This window comes from Choloepus didactylus, chromosome 4 (assembly GCF_015220235.1).
Source record: "Choloepus didactylus isolate mChoDid1 chromosome 4, mChoDid1.pri, whole genome shotgun sequence".
Taxonomy (NCBI): Eukaryota; Metazoa; Chordata; class Mammalia; order Pilosa; family Megalonychidae; genus Choloepus; species Choloepus didactylus.
The window spans coordinates 45,935,270-45,958,139 of NC_051310.1; the positions used below are offsets into that span (position 1 = coordinate 45,935,270).

Consider the following 22,870-nt stretch of genomic DNA (forward strand, 5'->3'; position numbering starts at 1 on the left):
ATTAAAATAAGAATGATTTATGCCCCTCATCAATTTCACCAACTCTCCTAACCACCCCCAATAATCGAACAAAATGTGCTAAGTATTTTTGTATATGTCAATAAATTATTAAATATTTTCTTTTTCCCACAAAATAAATGAAAAATAAGTATAGCTTCATATTTCCCTTCAATCTAATACAATTTCCCAATTTTGCCAGCAAGATCAAAGTAGATTTACAACCTTCTCATTCCCTTAGTCATTTTTGCTACTGTCCTTCAATTCTTCTTATATTTTCTCCCCACCCCCACCATACACACACTCCTCTATACACAAACCATTAAATTTGAATGTTTTATTTATACTTCTTCCCCTCTGTATCAGTTAGAATTATGGTTCTACATTTTACTAAATGCCCCAAAATAACAATGACTTAGACAAGATTGAGGTTTATTTTTTTTCTTTTGTAAACAAGTCTAGAGGTAGGCAATGTATAGATGGTATAGCGGTTGCATGGTGTCTTCAGGAATACAAGCTCCTAAATTTCTGCTTCACCATTCTAGGTGCCTGGATTTCATCTTCAAGGTCACCTAACGGCCCTAAATGATGGCTGAAACTCCAGTTATCACACCTTCAATAAAGGTCAAAAAGGAGGAAAAACCAAATGGCAAAAAGAGGTCCCTCTAGGTTGAGACACTGCCATTTAAAGGCACACACCTTTTACTTCTGCTTTTATCACTTTTGCCAGAAACTAGTCACATAGCCGGGAAATGTAGTCTTTTCTTTCAAGCATCAATGTCCTTAGCTAAAAAAAAAAAAAAATGATTCTATTACTACAGAGGAAGGGGAAAACTGGTATTTGAGTACAGAAGGTTAAATAGAACAGGTTACTAGCAGCCTCCATCATGACCCTCTATGCATTTTTCACAGCTTCTGGATCACCCTTAATGTTAAGAGAAGTTTTATAATATATCTTTAATCTAATATAGGTGATGTGAAAGCTTTCCCCAATAATTACTTTTACTTCCTTGGCCATCTGTGAAGTGTGACAAATCCAAATCTGTACTGATACCACAACAGACATACTGAGATTTTATTTCTGAAGTCTTACTGGATAAGATTCTTGATCTACTGCATCTTGTGCATCATATGGAACAGAAAAGTTATTTTGTTTTGTAAAACTGACCTAATAAAATGAAGGAACTGTGAATCTCAACCAATTAGCAAGGCAATGGAGCTATACAGTGTGGTCTCTTCTGTTATGAATCTTGGATCTTTGCTTATTCCACAGACATATCTACTCCACCGTTGTAATTATCATTAACCCCATTAAAGTACTATCATTTATTGAATAGGTACTCGGTATCTGTACAAAGTGTTTTACTTATTTTATTCATTCAGTCCTCATAAAAACTCTATCATATTACTCTTACATGTATTTTATGGAAAATAAAAATACCACTTATTGAGTGGTACTATGTGCCAGGTTTACTCAAAATGTTTTATAGGTAAGTACTATTATTAACCTTAATTTAAAGATGAGGAAGAAGCAGAGTTAGTAACTTGCCCAAAGTCATACAGCTTTTAAGTAGCAGACCAAGATTCAAATCTTCACAAACTAGCTCCAGAGTTCATTCATTTAGCCACTACACAATACTAATATCAAACCAGGAGAGGTAAAGTAACTTGATTAAGGTCACAAAACCAGAAAAAGCTAAGAGTCACAGACAGATCTGTTTAACAATGGAGCTGTTGTTCTCAATTCCAAATGAATCAAAGCAGCATGAATCGGCAGACTAAGGGATCATTTCTCTTCAGAGGCAGAATTACATGGGAACACACTATCAAAATAACAAACATAATCCATGAATTTCTATGGTAATCAATTTAGGAAAATGAAAACCAATGCATTCATGTTGCCTAGGTAACAATACATGAACAACTATCTCCTTTAGCAATAACAAATGAAAAACAAAGCAGCTATGGCAAATGGATCTAATGACTGCCAAACATCAGTTTGAATTTTCTCAGAAATGAACAGTCATTAGTACCTAAAAGATCCTGAATAATCAGCTGTCTGCATTTTACATCTGCTACCAAAATGTTGAAATCTTGCCACACCAAGATCAACTGACATATCTAGAAACAATAATTTTTTTAAGAATTGAAAAATTTTTTTGATAATAAAAAGTAACGGAATCAAATTCAGAAGCTCTGTTGACATTTCTCAGAGTTAATGCATTTGTAGTTCTCTCACCTATAATTATAAACCCTTGAGGGATATATAAACTTTGGCTATAAATTACTTCCAATTTTTTTTTCTTATGATTTCCAATGTGTAATTCTGATGGTAGAGTCAAAATGACTTGGTAAAATCTGGTCACACAATGTATAAAATGGTGAAACTTGTGGTGTACAATGTCTGTGATTAACCATACAAATATTAGAAATCTCTTTCAAGAACTAGAACAAATGTATGACACTATAACTAGAAGTTAATAATAGACGGGTATATAGGGGAAAAATATACCTATTGCAAACTATGTATTACAGTTAATAGTATTTTAACATTCTTTCATCAACAGTAACAAATGTACTATACCAATACTATGAGCCAATAATGGAGGGGGGATGGTTAGGGGTATGGGAGGACTTGAGTTTTCTTTTTTGTCTTTTTCTTTTCTAGAGTAATGAAAATGTCCTAAAAATTGAAAAAAAAAATTAATTGTAGAGATGGATTCACAGCTGTATGATGGTACCGTGGGCAAGTGATTGTGCACTTTGGATCTTTGGATGATTGTATGGTATGTGAACAATTTCAATAAAATTGAATTAAAAAAAAAAAATCTGGTCATACAACAAACAAAGAGCAATGCTAATACTGCCTCATCTTCCAAACTTTTCTCTATGAATTTCAAGTCCCCTCTTCCAAGAACATCACAGATGAATAATAACTTTTAGGTAGCATACCTAGCAACCAGTACAACACCACCAATGCCAAGAATTCCATACCCCTCCCTTATATCCCCGTCTTATAGACATTTAGCTTTGGTATATTGCATTTGTTACAATTAATTGAAGCATACTATAATGTTACTATTAACTACAGACACTAATTTGCATTGGTTTTACTTTTTCCCCACTATCATCCCAAATTCAACACCTTGCCACGTTGACATTCATTTGTTCTCCCTCATGTAAAAACTTTCTTATATTTGCACATTTAATCACAGTCATTGACCACCCTAGGTTTCAGTAAGTTAGACAGTCCCAGTCTTTATCTTCCTATGTTTCCTATGTGCCCCTCACCTTCCTCTTTCAACCATACTTACAGTCATCTTTGGTCAGTATACTTAGAATATTGTGCTATCATCATGCAGTATTGTGCTATCCATTTCAGGATCTATACAATCAATCCTGTTGAATATTCTATACTCCTTCAACATCAAATGTCCAATCCCTACTTTCTATATCCTGATACCTTCATTTCTACACTCTTCTCCAAACTTGTCGTCCGTCTTTTCCTATCTGTCTGCAGCACTCCCTTTAGTATTTCTGATGGAGGAGGGCTCCCGTTCACAAACTCTCTCATTGTCTGTTTATCTGTAAATATTTTAAACTCTCCCACATTTTTTAAGGAAAGTTTTACTGGATACACGATTTTTGGTTGGCAGTTTTCTTCTTTTAGTATCTTAAATATATCATACTACTGCCTTCTTGCCTCCATGGTTTCTGCTGAGAGACCAATACTTGGTCTTATCAAGTTTCCCTTGTATGTGATGGATTCTTTTCTCTCACTGCTTTGAGAATTCTTTGTCTTTGACATTTAAAAACCTGATTAGTACATGTCTTGGAGCAGTTCTATTTGGATCAATTCTGTTTGGGGTACGCTGCACTTCTTGGGCCTGTAATTTATGTTTTTTATAAAAGTTGGGAAATTTTCATTGATTATTTCCTCTATTATGCTTTCTGCCCCCTTTCCCTTCTCTTCTTCTTCTGGGACACTGTGATGGTTGGGTTCATGTGTCAACTTGGCTAGGTGGCCTAGCTGTCTGGTCAAGCGGGCACTGGTCTGACGATTGCTGCAAGGCTATTTGAGGCTGGTTAATAAACCAACGGGCTGGTTTGTCGGATCATCAGTCAATTGACTGCAGCTGACTGATGACTCATCAAGGGGCGTGCTTCCACAGTGAGAGAATGCAATTGGCTGGATTTGGTCCGGGTGATCAGCTGGAGGCTTATAAGCCAGACGGTTAGAGACACCTTCACTTCTTCTTCAGCTGCTCCGTGAAGCTTTTCCTGGGGAGCTCGTCGAAGTTGCCGGTTCGTTTCCTGAGGAGTTCGTCAAAGTTGCCGGTTCGTTTCCTGAGGAGTTCGTCAAAGTTGTCGGTTCGTTTCCCAAGGAGTTCGTTGGACGTCTTCCTTGGAGTTGACAGCTTGTTGACGGCTCTGCAGAATTTGGACTCGTGCACTCCCGCAGTTGCGTGAGTCACTTTTACAATTTGATAATAAGAGACATCTCTCATTGATTCTGTTTCCAAGGAGAACCCTAACTAATACAACTTGGTACCAGGAGTGGGGTGGACACCTATTACATATATATTCTTGCACTTCATGTTGTCATTTAGTTCCCTGAGACCCTGCTTACATTTTTCTATCTTTTCCCTATCTGTTCTTTTATGTGCAGGATTTCAGAAGTCCTGTCCTCCATCTCACTAACCCTTTCTTCCGCCTCTACAAGTTTGCTATTGTATGTTTCCATTCTGTTTTTCATCTCTTCTGTTGTGGCTTTCACTCCCATAACTTCTGTCATTTGTTTTTTCAAACTTTCGAGTTCTTCTGTATGGTCACCTAGTGTCTTCTTTATATCTTTTATCTCTTTTGTCACATTTTCTTTCAACTCATTGATTTGATTTAGAAAGTTTGTTTAAACTTCTTTAATTAGTTGTTTCAACTCCTTTATCTCAGTTGAATTGGTAATTTGTTCCTTTGACTGGGCCATATCTACCCATTTCCTGGTATGGTTCATGATTTTTTGCTGTCTAGCCATTGATTTTCTTGATTAGTTTATTTTAGAGGTTGTTTACTCTCTTTTGCCTAGGGTTTTCTTGTTGGTTGTCTTTGCTATCTGTTCTTTATTTTTCTCACTAGCCAGCTGTCAGATTGGCTCTGCCCCTCAGTCTTCCCCCCAAAATCAGGTTCCCACTGTAGCCTGCCACAGAGATTGGGAAGAAGGCACTGAACACCCCAGCAAGTTCCCTGTGTGAGGTAAAACAAATCTGCTGTCTTCCAGTGATGCTGTTTTTTGCTGGTCAGCAAGACCTGGATTTGTATTAGAGCCCTCCTTTAATAGTTGCATCTTCAGTATTTCTCAGCCCAAATAGGGCTGGGTTTCCATACTAGGGTGTGTTGACCAGCTCCTGTGGTCCTAAGAAAGTGTCTGGAGTATCTTTTTTAAGGGTTTCAATCCTCTTGCACTTTCCAGACTGTCCAGCAAATGGTTCTGTTTGGTAATTTAATCATCGCCAGAAGCTGCTTTGCCTCCAAGCACAGGCGGCATCTATACAGGTGAGCTGAAACTACGGGATTCCTTTATCCTTACTTTGATGGCTAAAATCTGGCTCAACGTGGGGCTCAACCTGTGGCAGAGGACTCCCTCAGCTCACCCAGTAATCCTGCCATCTCCAGGCAAGGGAACAGCTGTCAGCTGCTGCCTCCTTCAAGGGTGGGAAGGGCTTTCTGATCCGGGGCTGGAAACCACAGTCGGTCCACATTTTCTCAGTTTCTTTGTCCCTCACTGAACCTGGACCTTGAAATAAAACCCCCCACCTCCCATCCCCCGGGTGTTCAAACAGTGAGGGTATGTCTCACTGCTGTCAGAGATTTCATAGTCTGTGTCCCTGGTGGAAGGAGTCCTGTCTGCTGATTATTCTGTGCCTTTCCCACACTGAGACCATGTGTGGGGGAGGAGAGAGGACTGGCTGGCCCAAGACAGAAGATTTCTACCTTATATTTCTTCTCTTTATTCAATTCAGCATTTACAGGGTCCTTCTCCATTCTATATCCTCCTCCAGAGTTTCAAACAATTCAGAATTGTCCTTTTTTTGGCTGAATCTCTGGAGAGAAGTTTTCAGTAAGTGTTTATGTTGCCATGCTGAATGACATCACCAGGATATAACTTTTTGATATCCCATGTGATGAATTAGGGAGCATACATAAAGTACTTCTGCTGCACACCAAAATACAATTGTTGTCTCAAGGAAAAGTACTTGTGCAATTGTGTAATCTGTGAGCTGAAGTAGCTGCTTTTTCCATGCAACACTATTTTTAGTTGAAACACTGATGAGAGAATAATCTGTGCCATTAAGACTTGGGGATCTGACATATATTTTATTGAAAATGAACAAAGTGACCTTTTTTGTTTGTTTGTTTTTTAACTGAGAGTATTTGTTGCCAATAATAAAGTTTGGGCTGTCAGTCAAAACTTAGAATTTTGAAAACTTGTATCTGTCATCATCAGCTAACTTCTCAATACTTAAAGATGTTTCTGATGATATTAAGGTAATACCAAATAACGTGATTTTTTATATCACATAATGAAATGTGTCAACACATGATCTGCATAATTCAGTGTACTAATGATCAAATGACCACTACATGGAACACTCATCAAAACAGACCATATGGTGAGCCATAAAACAAGCCTCAATAAATGTATTAAAAGTGGAAATCATACAGAGTATATTATCTAACCACAATGAAATTAAACTAGGGAACAAAAACCAAAAGACATGTTTTCATTATAGAAAATATCAAACATATATACAATCAATGAATCTCCATGTACCAACTGTCCAGTTTCAAACTTAACAATTCGTAGTCAATCTTGTTTCACCTATCCCCACTTGTCTCTATTCTTGATTATCATGAAACAAATGCCAGTCATCATTTCATCTGTATTTCATTATGTATATCTTAAAGATAACTTATGAAAACATCCAAAATCCCATTATTACAACAAAACAAAATTAATAATAATTCCATAATATAATCAAATATCCAGTCAGGGTTCACATTTCCCCATTATTTTATGAGTGATTTTGCTTCCATGTATTTGACTAAACTAATAGTGTCTCTATTCTGTGATTGGATAAGTGGAAGTCACTTTTAATCAATAGTTTCCCTTCTGTCTCTTCTTTTCCTATTTGCATTTTTTTGTTGTTAAACAATCTAGGTCATTTGTCTGTCAGAGTTTCTCACAATCTGGATTTGACTGCCATTCTCTTGTCAACTGTATTTACTATAATATTAATATAAATTGTTGGTAGTTGATCTAGGGACTTGATCAGATACAATCTCTTTCTCTCTGTCTCTCCTCTCTCTATCTCTCTCTCTCCAAGACCATTTCATCAGGAACTGTGTTTTGTTCTTCCATCAGGAGACAAAACATGATTGCAATGTTTGCTTTTTTCTCCTATGATGTTAGCAATTGTTGACATTCATGTCCTTGATCTATTACTTCATTAGGGGTTAGAAATGTCAATTCTATAATTCTTTTTTTATGCGTTCATCAGCTTGAAAACTTCTTTTAGAAGAATCATCCCTTCATTATTATTTTATTTTTCTTTTTGGGTTACCCTGAGTTCTACTTCATTTAGGAAAAGCATGATAAATATCTGATTCTACCCTCTCCAAAAGTGACCAGGAGGGTTTCTATGTGTGCGGGGTAGGGGTTGCATACCATTATGAACTCATGTATTTTACATATTTTATTCATTTCATTAATTGCCATTATTATCATCATTAATACTAAAATTACCACTTATTTGGCCAAGGGGAACCTATTCAGATTGGCTCCTGAGTCCTTTTGAGTGACCCTAATAGTTCGGCAGTTTTTATTGAGCTTTATTGAGGTATAAAGGAAATACAGAAAACTGAACATATTTAAAGTATAAATTTGATAAGTTTCGACATATGTATACACCCACAAAACCATCACCAAAATCAAGATAATGAACATATCTATCACCTCCAACTGATTCCTCATGCCCCTTTGTAATCCTTCCCCTCATGTCTCTCCACTCTCCCCATCCGCAGGTAATTACTGCTTTCTGTCACTACAAATTAATTTTTGTTTTCTAGAATTTTATGTGAATGGATATATAGAGTATGTACACTTTTAATACTGGCTTATTTTACTTCGCACAATTATTTTCATATCCATCTATGATGTTGCCTGTAGCAAAAGTTATTTATGAGATATGTGATTTAAAAATATTTTCTCTCAGTCTGGGACTTGTCTTTACATTCTCTTAAGAATATCTTTCAAAGAGCATTAGTTTTTAATGTGGATAAGTCCAATTTATTATTTTTTTTTCTTTTAAGCCTCAAGCTTTCAATGTTGTATCTAAGAAATCTGTGCTTAATGTAAGATCACAATGATTTTCTCATATGTTTTCTACTGAAAATTTTAAAGCTTTGTGTATACATTTGGATCTACAATCCATCTTGAATGTATTTTTTTGTTAAAACAAAATAATTATTTATTATTTCTTACAGTTTCTGCATGATAGGAATTCAGGCAGGGTACAAAAGGGATGGTTGGTCTCTGCACCATGATGCCTGGAGCCTTAGCTGAAAGATTCAGAGGGTAGGGGATGGAAGCATCTGAATACTCATTCACTCACATGTACAGTGGTTGATACCAATGTTGGTTGGGATCTAGCTGAGGCTTTTGATTATAACAGCCATGGGTAGCTTCTCCATGTCACCTGGGCTTTCTAGCCACATCATGGCTGGGATCCAAAAGGTAAGTCTCCAGAGAGCCAGCTGACAACTGTATCCATTTAATGACCTTGCCTTGGAAGTCACACAGCATAATTTCTGCCATGTTACATTGGTCTGCTCAGTCACAAGTCCTCATGCAGATAATTTTAAATTCAGTGTTATACAATCACCCACAGCACACAATTGATCACAGTACCATCATACAGTTGTGCATTCATCACCACAATCAATTTTTGAACATTATTAGTCCAAAAAAATAAATAAATAAAATAAAATAAAATAAAAAAGTGAAAGTAAAAAACAACACCTAAAACATCCCATTCTCTGCCATCCCACCCTATTTTTCAATTAATTGAATGTATTTTTGTACCAGTCCTAAAGGATACTGGTAATGGTAATGCTGGACTCCAAAGAATGAGTTAGGAAATAATCCCATATCTTCAATTTCCTGGAAGAATTTGTGTAGAATTAGTATGATTTCCTCATTAAATGTTTAGCAGACATCACCAGTGAGGCAATCTGGGCAAGGAGTTTTCTTCATAGAGAGGTTTTTCACTACAAATTCATTTCTTTAATAGATAAAGGGCTATTCTGATTATCTATTTCTTCTTTAATGAGCTTTGGTAGGTTGTATCAGCAAAGATGTAGCTGGGGCCTTTCCATGGAGGGACTTTGAGAAATCAGTTTTGCATATCACTTTGTCTTCTCTGAAAAAGAGCTGCTGGCATCTGGGACACCTCTGTCACATAGGAAGGCACATGGCCAGTATCTGCTGGTCCTTCTCTCTGGGTTTCATTGCTTTCAGCTTCTGATTCCAGTGGCTTTTTCTGAGTGTCTGTGTGTCCTCTCTTAGTCTCTCTCAGGTGTTCCTCTATTAGGAGCTAATTTTACCTCACAAATTTTCAAGACAGTTTCTACTTGGTTAAAATACTAACTACATTTCTCCCTGTAATTTTTCAGTCTAAAAAACTGGGCCCTCAATCCTGTTACTCAGTATACACCCAGAAAATCTGAAAGCAGGGACACAAACAGACACTTGCACAACAATGTTCACAGCGCCATTATTCACAATTGTCAGAAGACGGAAATAACCCAAGTGTCCATCAACTGATGAATGGATAAACATGGTAAATATACGTGATGGAATATTATTCAGCAGTAAGAAGGAATGAAGTCCTGAAGCACAAGACAACATGGCTGACCCTGAGGACATTATCGTGAGTGAAATAAGTCAAGACAGAAAAGGACAAACACTATATGATCTCACTAATATGTACTTGATTATAATATGTAAACTCACAGACATAAAATCTAGAATATAGGGTACCAGGAGATGGAATGAGGGTAGAAAATGGGGAGCAGTTGTTTAATATGTTCAGAATTTTTAACTAGGTTGAACTTAAACCTTTGGAAAAGGATAGAGATGATTGTAACAGGTTATTGTGAGCATAATTAGCATGCTGAATTGTGTGTGAATGTAGTTGAAAGGGGAAGTTTGGAGTCCTGCATGTCACCAGAAGGAAAGCTAGAAATTAAAACATGAGAATGTATAACACAGTGAATCTTCTGGCAGACGATGACTGTGATTAATAGTACAAATATAAAAAATTATTTCAAGAACTAGAATAAATTCTTATTTTGTGGGGGAGTAATGAAAATGTTCTAAAATTGATTGTGGTGATGAATGCATAACTGTGATGTATTATACTGTGAGCCAACTGATTATATACTTTAGATGGATTGTACAGTATGTAAAAATATCTCAATAAAATTGCATTTAAAAAAATGATCCTGTAATGTTTGTTTTTCCCAATGAAAAATTCTACCATTACACTTTTACATTCTAATTTCCCTTTATGTACATAGTCTTATAACTAAAACATGATATGTGACCAGTATACTTCCTTCCTAAATTTACATTAAGGAGAGAAGCAATGAAAAAAATTTTTCAGAGACTTGCTTAAAAAAAGGTGAAAATTACATTTGTGCTATATTTTCATAACGTAGAGACACCAAATGAACATACCAAGCAAAATACCTAAAACTATTTGGCATTTAGTTAAACTCATAGATATGCCAGTAAATGGGGTTGGAAAGAATGGCTAATCAAAATCAAGTGTGTTTTCTTAAAAGAGTAATGTAGTAACTTACTAAATAAATTCAACCAATGCAATAAAAATAACTGACCATTTTCAAGTTCTAATACAATATGAACAATTTAAACATATATAATATGTATTAAAATATATAAAATCAACTTATTTTCTTTTATCATTGCAAAGTGCGCAATCTATAGCATTAGGTTACTTTTATTTTCACTACAAACTCTCCTCTTAACTCAAACATACACTCAAATACATACTCAACAAATAGTATTAGACTTTATTTAGAAGACTCAGTCAATAAAGAATTTAGGAAAAAATGAAAAAGAATTTTCTAGATAATTGGAAAATAAATCCCAGAAAAAAATATATATATACTGTAACCATTAAGGCAACTAAGCAAGCAATGGATTTCCTTAAAAGATTTTTTTTCCACGTACTTTTCCCTAGCAATAGTTTTATAAGTGAACCACTCTAATTTTGATTTCCCACAGGCCACTATGTATCATTGGAAAGCTCTTTAAAAATTAAAAAGCCATTAAAATTAAAGGGGTAGACACTCAAGAAAACATAAGATTATTAAAAGGTTACTAGACTCCATCACTCCTAAAAAAAATTCAATGAGGCTCTCACTCTCTGCTATCTCTCACACCCTAGCTAACTTATCAAAATATTCAACCCCTTCCCCAGAAAGGTGTTTCTTGGAGCAAGAAGCCAAACGGTAAATTACTATCTTGTGGAAAGAGACTGGACTTCAGTAGAGAATCAGGACCAGTTACAGAAGAACACTGAAGTTAAAACATGAAGAATAACTTCTAAATGGTCATAGATTTCTAGAGACAAAAAAAAATGGGGGATTAGAAATTGGGAGTGGGAAAGAACAGTGGATTTTTTTGCCTGCACAACATTTATTTTTATTTTTATAAGAGGTTTCAAAAAAATTAGGAGAAGATATTAATAGCCTCACCCACTACAACACAGCTGGCATTTACCAAACTTAATAGCTGGGACAACAGAATTTCCACATACAAAAAGATGAATTTAGTCACTTTACATCATACACAAAACTCAGCTCAAAATGGATCATAGCTCTACATGTACAACCTAAAACAATAAAACTTTTAGAAGAAAACATAGGAAAAAATGTTTATGATCTTGAGACAAGCAGAGTTTTTATATAAGACACCAAAAGCAGAATCCAGTAAGAAAAATATATACAATAAACTTCATAAAAATTTAAAATGTTTACTCTTTAAAAAGTCACCATTAAGAACATAAATGAAAAGTTGCAGACTTGGAGAAAGCATTTGTAAAACATATATCCAATAAAGGACTTGTATCCAGATTTTATAAAGAACTCTTATAACTCAAGAAACAGGCAACAGATTTGAAAAGATACTTCACCAAGAAGATACACAAATGGTAAATAAGCACATGAAAAGATGCAGGAGATCATTAGTCATCAGAAAAATGCAAATTAAAATCACAATGACATACCATTACATACCCACTAGAATGGCTAAAATCTGTGGGGAACCTGGAACCCTGGGCTGGTGGAAATGTTACAGACTCTTTGAAATATGATTTGGAAATGTGGTGGATTGAATCATGTCCCCCACAAAGACATATTAAAATCCTAACCCCCAGACCTGTGGGCTCTTTGAAAATCCTATTTAGATGAGGCCAAATGAATCAGGGTGGACTTCAATCCAACATGACTGAAGTCTTCATAAGCAAAGGAAATTTGGATATAGAAGTAGATGTTCACGTTAGAGAAAACTGCCAGCAAGCCACCAGAACACTACAGACTTCAGAGAAGGAATGGCCTGCCAATGACCTGATTTTGGACTTCTAGACTCCAAACTGTGAGCCAATAAATTCCTGTTGTTTAAGCCAACCAGTCTGTGGTGTTTGTCACAGAAGCCCTGGCAAACTAAGACTTTAAAAATTACATGTATCCTTGGCATTTGACACAATCATTCCATTCCTCAGTGTCTTCCCAGGAGAAATAAAAACAGAAGCCTTGTACATGAATGCTATTATGAATAGCCAAATCCTGACAACAATCCATCAGTGTCCATCACATAGTGAATTGATAAAATGTATTATATTATGATGTAATACTAATGAGAAAAAATGTGGCAAAATTTTAAAATTGGTGGATCTGGATATAAGGGGGTGGGGGGAGAGATGGAGGTAGGGGTTCTGTTGAAGTTCTCTGCACAGGGTTTGTATTATTTTTGTAATTGTCCTCTATGTTCAAAAGTATTTCTTTCAAAATAAAAAGTTAAAAGGAAAAAAACTACTCTTGCATGCTACAATATGGATGAACCTCAAAAACATGCTAAGTGAAAGAAAACAGACAGACTCAAAAGACTACATATTATACGATTCTACTCATATGAAATTTCCAAAAAATGCAAAACTATAGACACAGAAACCAGACCAGTGGTTGCCTGAGGTTGGGGGTTGGCAGCAGGAACTCACTGTAAAGAGATAAAATGAAATGTTTGGAAATGCTTGGAACATTCTGGAGTGTGTTGATGGTTGCACAGTTGTATATAAATTTACTACAACTCACTGAAATTTACAAATAAAATGGATGAATTTTATGGTATCTAAATTATACATCAATAAAGCAATTTTTAAAACTCATTTAATATCTCTTGGTGATTCAAATATTAAGATAAAATATTCATTTTTTTGTTATGTTTCTCTTCTTTGACAGTCCTTTAAGAGTTATCTTTTCTCCTAGTTCTGCATTTTGAGCCTCACTTTTTTTTAAATGATCGGACACAAGCAAATGAAGTAGTCCTCTTTCTTCACCACATATAGAGACTGACCCATTTTGAGTATATTACCAATAATAATAATAATAATAATAATAAAATATCTACACTCTTGAGAATCTGGTTTATAATACTTGGATAAAGACAAGTAGTGTTTCCAAATAATTGAAACATGGCTCTAAAAGGAAAACAAGGAAGGAAGAGAAACCAGTATTGGGTACTTAGTACATGTCAAACACTGTACTTTCACATACATTATCTCATTTAATCTTGACTATAACCCTGTACAGTAAATACTTTCTTCCTCAGTATCTCTCCATTTTACACAAGGAACACTTAGATATTAAATGACTTACCAAAGGACACACAGTAAACAACAGAGTTCTGATTAGAACTACACACATACACACACACACACAAGTGTCCCCTGCTTGGAAAAGAGTTCTTAAATCATTCTAGGGTATTTTCTATTAAGCATGTTTGACCCTAATCTAATATCCTTGGAGAAAGCCGCTACATATTTGACTGATAATTCACAACTTACAAAGATGCAGATGGTCTACCACCCTTTAGTGTTAGAAGTTAAACTACAGAAATTGATAGACTGCTATGATTTTACTGTCTACTACAAAGTTAAGCCCAAAGGTGAAAGGGTTTCATTGTTCTGTAAAAGTTAGCCAGTTGTTGTCAGTAGCTTAGCAATTTTATTTTATTATCCCTTTCCTAACTGAACACATGAACTCCTGGTGCTCACATACTCTTAGAATAAGTTCTTTTATATCCCAGATCATTCCCTCATTAATTAATTTAAAAAAACTTTGACACATGCTGACAAACAATTTTAAGAATTAAGCTTTTATAGAGGAGGTGGGGCAAGATGGCGGAGAGGTGAGGTGTGGGTTTTAGTTACTCCTCCAGGGCAGTTGGTAGAAAGCCGGGAACTGCATGGACCAGACACTGCAGAGCAATTTGACTTTGGGTATACTTCATATAACACTCAGGAATGCGTGGAACAGCTGAGATCAGCAAAATCTGTAAGTTGTCGCGGCCAGTGGACCCATGCCCCTCCCTGCCAGGCACAGTCCTGTGGGAGGAGGGACCATCAGTGCTGGGAACCAGGAGAGAGAACTACAGTTGCAGCTCTGATTGAAAACTCAGACTGCTGATCGAAAACTCCAAACATAGACAGACTGAGACCAGACACCAGAGAAACTGGGAGCAGTCAACCCAGCTGAGAGGAGATAGGGTTAGCAAAAATAGCAAAAAAAATAAATAAAAACAGAGATCTTTTGGACTTTGGGTGAACATAATACAGAGAAGGGCATGGTTCAAACAGAAATCAGGTGCACATGCAAATCCAGAGGGCAAGGACCCTTGTCTGAGGAGCCTGTTTCTCTTCTTTCTTGATTGTTCCTTAATGGCCCTCAACTCCTTGTCTCTTAGCATTTCAGTGGCCCAATAGATCTGCAAGGACCATAAATAGTTCATACTGGGCCCTTCTTTTCCTTTTCCTTTTTCTTTTTTTTATCTTTTTCGTTTTTTCTAAAGTAAATATTCTAAGAAGCCCATTAGAGAAAGCCTCAAAGACTTGCAATTTGGGCTCAGGCAAGAGCAGAGTTAAGAAAGCTCTGAGAGACAAAGCAATAAGTCTAGTGATGGAGAAAACTGGCTAAACACCATAACTTCCCAAGAAAAGGGGGGTGTGGCCAAGCTCCAGTGGCAGCCCTCCTTCTGGGAACTCAGACCCCAGGAGCTGGAATTCAGAAACCAGCTTCAGTCAGCCACACCCCCAACAGGGTCAGGGCCACCAGGAGAACTAAAGACTCCACACCTCCTTACATTGGTGGGCTAACAGCAGGCTGGCAAGCACCACTTGCTGCCAGTATAGGAGAAGCATAAACACTAAAGTCCCCACAGGAGGTTCTCATTCTCAAGGAAACTCCACACCCTCCTCCTGAGACCTGGGCCTCTCTGGACTGGGAAAACCTGACTGGGGTTGACCATATGTGAGGAGACCAGCATACAAGAAGGCTACATAGAGGCAGGGCAAGAAACAGTAAAACAAGAGGTGAAAAACCCTGATCGACTAAACAGAATCTAACTTAAAGGTCTAGAATAGGCTGAACTGTACACCAAGGGTTAGAGAACAAAGGCAACCAAAAAGAAATACCTAGGTAAAAGAGTGAAAAGAAGCTCCAGAATAAGCTAATCAAAAAAGTCAGATGCCTAGACAGCTTAAGATAACGGGCCATACTAGAAAACAAGAAAATACAGACCAGCCAAAGGTACAAACAAATAGTTCAACCAAGACACAGGAGTCAAAGCAATTATTGCTAAATCAATTCAATGAACTGAAGGAAGAACTAATTGGAGATGTTCAAGCAAAGCTAAATCAATTCAAAAATCAAGTCAATGAACTGAGGGAAGACATAGAAAAAGAGATGAAGGATATAAGGAGGACAATGGATGATCATAAGGAAGAATTCATAAACTTGAAAAAGCAAATGGCATAACTTATGGGAATGAAGAGCATAATGGAAGAGATGAAAAAAACAATGGAGGTAGACAACAGTAGATGTGAAAAGGCAGAAGAAAGGATCAGTGAATTGGAAGACCAGACATCTGAATTCACACACACAAAAGAAGAGATGGTGAAAAGAACAGAAAAATATGAGCAGGGTCTTAGGGAGCTGAATGACAAAATGAAACACACAAATATATGTGTTATTGGTGTCCTAGAGGGAGAAGAGAGGGGAAAAGGCACAGAAAGAATAATAGAAGAAATAATCACTGAGAATTTGCCAACTCTTATGAAAGACAGAAAATTAGAGATTCAAGAAGTACAGTGCACCCCAAACAGAATAGACCCCAATAAACCTACTCCAAGACACTGATCAGATTGTCCAATGTCAAAGGCAAAGAGAGAATTCTGAAAGCAGCAAAAGAAAGGCAATCCATCACATACAAGGAAAGCTCAATAAGACTACATACAGATTTCTCCGCAGAAACCATGGAGGCAAGAAGACAGTGGTGTGATTTATTTAAGATACTGAAAGAGAAGAACTGCTAACCAAGAATTCTATATCTGGCAAAACTGTCCTTCAAAAATGAGGAAAAGATTAAAATATTTCCAGACAGACACTAAGAGAGTTTGTGAATAAGAGACCAGCGCTAAAAGAAATACTACAGGCTGATAGGAAAAGACAGGAGAAAGAGGATTGGAGAAGAGTGTAGAAATGAAGATTATCAGGAAGGGTAAAAAGAGAGAGAGGAAAAAATAAGACATAACATATAAAATCAAAAAGACAAAATGATAGAAGAAAGTACTGCCCTTAGAGTAATAACACTAAATGCTAATGGATTAAACTCCCCAATAAAAAGACACAGACTGGCAGAACAGATTAAAAAACAGGACCCATCTATATGCTGTCTACAAGAAACTCACCTTAGACACAAGGACAAAAATAGGCTGAAAGTGAAAGGTTGGAAAAAGATATTTCATGCAAACAGCAACCAGAACTAAGCAGGAGTAGCTATATTAATATCAGACAAAGTAGACTTCAAAAGTAAAACAATTAAAAGAGACAAAGAGGACACTATATATTAATAAAAGAGTCAATTCATCAAGAAAACATAATGTGCCGGTTTAAATGTATCATGTCCCCCAAAACGCCATTATCTTTGATGTAATCTTGTGTGGGCAGATGTATCAGTGTTGATTAGATTATAATTCTTTAAGTGTTCCCATGGAGATGCGACCCACCCAACTGTGGGTAATGACTCTGATTGGATAATTTCCACAGAGGTGTTACCCCACCCATTCAGGGTGGGTCTAAATTAAATCACTGGAGCCATATAAATGAGCTGGCAAACAGAAGGAACTCAGTGCAGCTGAGAGTGACATTTTGAAGAGGAGCTACAGCCAAGAGGGACACTTTGAAGAACACGCAGGAGCTGAGAGAGAAGCTGCAGTTTACAGAGACATTTTGGAGAAGGCCTTTGAAAGCAGACTTTTGCTCCGGAGAAGCTAAGAGAGGACAAATGCCCCAAGAGCAACTAAGAGTAATCTTTTTGAGGAACTGCAGCCTAGAGAGGAACGTCCTTAGAGAAAGCCATTTTGAAGCCAGAATTTTGGAGCAGACGCCAGCCACGTGCCTTCCCAGCTAAAGAGTGGTTTCCCAGATGCCATTAGCCATCCTCCAGTGAAGGTGCCTGAGTGTTGATGCATTACCTTGGACACTTTGTGGCATTGAAACTGTAACTGTGTAACCAAATAAACCCCTTTTTGTAGAAGCCAGTCCATTTCTGGTGTTTTGCATCCTAGTAGCATTAGCAAACTAGAACACATAACAATCATAAATATTTATGCACCAAGCCAGAGTGCCCCAAAATTTATGAGGCAAACACTGAAAGGAGAAGTAGAGAACTCCACAATAATAGTTCGGGACTTCAATACACCACTTTCCTCAATGGATAGAACATCTAGACAGAGGATCAACAAGGAAATGGAGATGTTGAACTGTATGATAAATGAACTATACTTGACAAACATTTATAGAACACTACACCCCACAACAGCAGGATACACATTTTTCTCAAGTGCTCATGGAACATTCTCTAGGATAGACCACATGCTGGGTCACAAAGCAAGTATCAAAAAATTTAAAAATATTGATATTACAAAAAACACTATCTCAGATCATAATGGAATGAAGCTGGAAATCAATAACAGGCAGAAGATCGTAAAATTCACAAATATATGGAGAATAAACAACACACTCTTAGAAAACCAGTGGGTAAAGGAAGAAATTACAAGTGAAATTAGTAAATACCTCGAGGCAAATGACAACGAAAACACAACATATCAAACTTGTGGGATGCAGCAAAGGCAGTGCTGAGAGGGAAATTTATCGCTCTAAATGCCTATATTAAAACAGAAGAGAGAGCAAAAATTGAGGAATTAACTGTCCATCTGGAGGAACTCGAGAAAGAACAGCAAATAAACCCCAAAGCAAACAGAAGGAAAGAAATAACAAAGATTAGAGCAGAAATAAATGAAACTGAGAACAGAAAAACAATAGAGAGAATCAACAAAACCAGAAGCTGGTTCTTCAAGAAAATCAACAAAATGATGGACCCCTAGCTAGGCTAACAAAAAAAAAAAAAAAACAGAATTAAGCTTTTATAGAACCCAAGTATGTCTGATTCCAAAGTCTTATGCTCTCAAACCTAAAGAAAAGAAAAGTATAATCTGAATGAGTACTAAATTAGGAGATTATTGAGAAAATCCCACTGTAAAAAAAAAAAAATGTTTATAGTGTAAAGAATATTGGGTATTGGACTGGAAACAACAGTATCTGCCTTACAGATAAGAAAACCAGGGCACTGAAAAGTTAAATAACTTCCAGGGAAAAAATAAAATCACTAAATCATTCAGGTAACAAATTCAAATAGGAAATTTCAACCCAGCAATCTGATTCCAGAGCCTGATTGCCAAGTTCTACTGTCAGGAGGTCTTCCACTGTACAAGTATCTTCCCCTATCTAGACCAGACATGTGAAATAAAAGGATCAATGGACTAAAGTTAGCACAAAGGAAAAAATCTTTACCATACTAAGAACGCTACTACTAATTGTGACTTTTGGAAGAGTCGTTCTGTCTTGCTTTCTCATGCTTAACATCAAAGAGAGTTAATACAGATCATCTAATAAAGATCTTTGTAGCTAGAAATATTTTAGTAGTATGAACTTTAAAAAGAAAGAATTCCTCCAAAGCTCTCCTCATTTTCATTTATTCATCACATCCATGCCTACCCGACCATGTGTTTGGCACTGTACTAGGTGCTGAAGATAATGATGATTCCCTACTGTCATGGAGCTTAGAACCTACCAGGAATGCAAACATTAAACACATAATTGCACAATTAACTTCTTACATTATGTTTCTAAATCTGCTGAGCATGCACCTGACCCAGGGCTTTTGTACTTGTGTGGGACACACTTGCCCCAAATATCCCCATAGATCTGTTCCTCACCAAATTCAAGTCTTCATCCAACTATCACCTTCTCACTGAAACTTTCCCTGATCAGCTTATATAAAAATGGCACTCCCCTCACTCCAAGACACCCTCTCATCTTCCCTGACGTATTTTTCTCTAGAACATTTATCATCATCTGACATACTTTACTTATTAACTTAGTATCTATATCTCCACTAGAATATAAGCACCATGAGATCAATAAATTTTGTCTTTACTGCTATCACTCAGAGTCTAGGTTCCTGGAATATAGAAGACAATAAATATTGTTCAATAATGAATAAGTATAATGAAGGAAAGTACAAGTATTTTGAGAGTGTATAAAGACTAACATAGACAATGTTAACAGACTATAAAGACTAATATAAAGAATGTTTTTATCTATGTACATATCTTCATGTAACAACTTAAAATATCAATTATAAGTGCTGTAATTCATGTATATAATATTAATTTAGGAATTTTTTCACTTTTTCTAGAATTCCTGTCTTTTAAATTATTTCTAAACATTTAAAACATTTATATTAGAATGCCTTACTGCTACAAGTTTTCATATTTTTATACTAGAAGGGAGTCAATATCCAACAAAATGATTTACCCTCCATTTTATAAACTATCTCACACCTTTAAAAATGAACACAAATGAGATGTACTCTTCTGCCTGGAAGTGAAATTACCATATTCACTGAACTGTAACAAGAATCACATCTTTTGAGAAATGAAAAATTAAAAGGAAGAGGAAATCTAATGTTTTTATAGTCCAATGTCTTGCTGTATATGCTAACAGTTTCTGAAGATTTTATAGAATTATGGCACTTACAGCTAAATATCTAGGAAAAAAATACAAAATAATTGTTTCAAAGCTCATATTACAGTCTAAAGGACTGTGTGGTCGGACAAATAAAACTTTTGTTTTGAAAAGGAATAATACTTTTATTTTAACCCAAGTAATGATAACCCTTAAAGTAGTCCAATTCCGTAACAATAATCATTTAAAAAGATAAACAGACAAGCAATTTTCAAATTCGATCACATGTGGCTTAAAACACCAATAACTAGAGTGAACATAATCACTTAGAGGATAAAAAAAAATAAGGTTGCTACAGCATTTCGAATAAAACAATTTTGTTATGAGCAATCTATGAGTAGAAAGGAACATTTTTCATGAGTCCATTTATATCTCCTGATAAAAACTGCAAATTGAAGGAAACTACGAAAATAGAATCACACACTAATAATTTAATATGATCTGTTTTGTCAGATTATGAAAACCTAAGATATTGACTAGACATAACCAAGACTCCAAAAAGTATATCTTCTGTCTCCTAATTAACAAAATCTGTAGTTACACTAAGCAAAGTAGAGCAAAAACAAATCTTCCAATAAAAACTGCCATTCCATCTAATATTTATTTATAACTACATCAAAACTAAGTTTTTAAATGCACAAAAAAGGCTGAAGAATTTTCTGAGTTCTCCATCACTTAATTATGAAGACATACTTCAAAGTAGCTACAAAACAAAATCAAAATTACTATAAAATATTTTACCATTACATACTTTTTAAAATGTTACTCTTCATTTTAAAACTATATATTCTGAATATTAAAGTTAAATGTTAAATGTTAAAGAGAAATATACAAATATTTTCTTCCAGTTAACTGTATTCTTCCAGAAACAGAATGTAGAATTTCTTAATGTAGATATATTTCACTTCCACAGGACAATGGTACATCAACCAGTAATTATGTTTATAGATACAGAAATTTTAAAAATCAATTTATCCAAAAACTTCAAAGTAGCTTTATTATTTTCAATATAGCAGCACTTGGTCATGAAAACAAACAAACAAACAAACAAAACAATCACAGAAATGCAGGAAGAATAAAAGAAAGAAAAATTCATTTTCTACATTTGTCCACCATCTCAAGACATTTTTATGTAAATGAAAATAATCTTACATTAAAAGAATCATTCCATTCTTCCTATTCTATAGCCTACTTTGTTTAATTCAACAATAAAGAACATTTTACTATGTTAGCCAATATATATCCATGTCATTATTTTTTAAGGGTGCCACTATATTACATTGTATATATTGCCATAACTACCTTTCCAATTAATAGATATTTCGTTTGCTTCCATTTTTAAAAATGAAATATCTCTAACACAATGAATGGAAAACTACTCACTTTCTCACTAAAATGCCCTATACCCCAAATCCATTCCCCACAATACAGAGACAATCACTTATTCACTTATTTTTAAGTGCCTATTATGCACCATTCACTATTCTAGGTGATATAAGTTCCAAGCGTATAGAACTGGGTCTATTTTAGTCATTGCTTTATTTCTGATGCTTAGTGGAATGTCTGATACATAATAGACCTTCAAATATGTGTTGAATGAATGAATGAATGACCATCCTTGTTCATTTATCCTTCATTTCTGCAATTACCTCCTTTTTAAAGTTTTAACTTTGAAAGTAGTTTCATTGTCATTTTTTCCCGGATTCATACCTCAAAAGTAAATTTTACCACGTGCAACGCACCAATCATACTAAATGTGTCACGAAAAAATGAAGCCAAAGTCCCTACTGATGAGATTTACAGAATCACCAAATTAAGACACTGAAGATTATGAGGAAGAAATTTACTTTTAGGGCCAGACCACCACACAAAGAAATGAATCTGTAAAATGTCTTCAGCAGCCACAATTCAGACTCAACATGGGGAGCCAAATGGATAATGTGGAGAAAAAAACAGTATTACAGTGTATTACCTTTTGGAAGCTCTGCTCAGCTATGCTTACAAATTCTAAAGTTCTTTTTGAGCTTCAAAACATCATCCAAAAAAATGTGAACCTAAAAGTCTGTTGAGTATGTTCCTATGGTCTCTCAAACATTTCACTGGAAAGAGAGGTAGGAGCATTCTTATGCTAGTACCGCAGTGCTAAACCCAAAAGGCCCCAGCTGGTACCACAGAAAATGCCTAAAAATCCAATTAAACTGCAAAGTTATAACAGAATTCATAAAAAGTTTATTTTGCTTTTCCTGGAAAAAATACTCTGCAAGGGGAGAAAAAAAAACTACTGAAACACCAAACATACCAAGATATTTTTATTACAATCAAAGTTTTGGCTGTTTTTTAAAACTACTATGAAACAGATCTGCTATGA

General features: G+C 35.6%; 1 protein-coding gene across 6 annotated transcripts in view; it reads right to left on the reverse strand.

The window, feature by feature from the left end:
• FUT8 (fucosyltransferase 8) overlaps positions 1-22,870 on the reverse strand; it is a 378,192-nt gene that overhangs the window by 229,034 nt on the left and 126,288 nt on the right. The window contains exon 2 of one of the 6 annotated variants that reach the window (XM_037832506.1): positions 697-784. The exons of the other annotated variants lie outside the window; for them this stretch is intronic. The gene's annotated coding sequence lies outside the window, so the exon portion shown is untranslated. The remainder of the gene's footprint in view (positions 1-696; positions 785-22,870) is intronic. 6 annotated transcript variants of the gene reach the window in all.